At 31.0% G+C, this 226-nt stretch overlaps 1 long non-coding RNA gene across 1 annotated transcript in view; it reads left to right on the top strand.

Moving 5' to 3' along the window:
- The window catches only part of LOC116692031 (uncharacterized), a 7,824-nt gene that overhangs the window by 3,028 nt on the left and 4,570 nt on the right, over positions 1-226 (top strand). The gene's annotated exons all lie outside the window — the stretch shown is intronic.

Genomic DNA, 226 nt, shown 5'->3' with positions numbered 1-226 from the left:
GGATTTACCCTGCAGAGATCTGAGAAAAGGTTTGTCTTCATAAAGTGGGATAAAATTAACTAATTTACTTAGGCTTTAACAGGGTCAGCACTTGCAAACACGGAATTTCTTGAAGCAGTTAAGTTGTCCATTTGTATCTATTTTTTAAATAATAAGTACAATTTGACAAAGTAACTATTTAAAAGTAAATAAGCTTTAGGCTTTTATAAACGTTACAGGTTGAACA

Source organism: Etheostoma spectabile, chromosome 7, assembly GCF_008692095.1.
Source record: "Etheostoma spectabile isolate EspeVRDwgs_2016 chromosome 7, UIUC_Espe_1.0, whole genome shotgun sequence".
NCBI lineage: Eukaryota > Metazoa > Chordata > Actinopteri > Perciformes > Percidae > Etheostoma > Etheostoma spectabile.
This window is presented reverse-complemented; position numbering and strand designations above follow the sequence as displayed.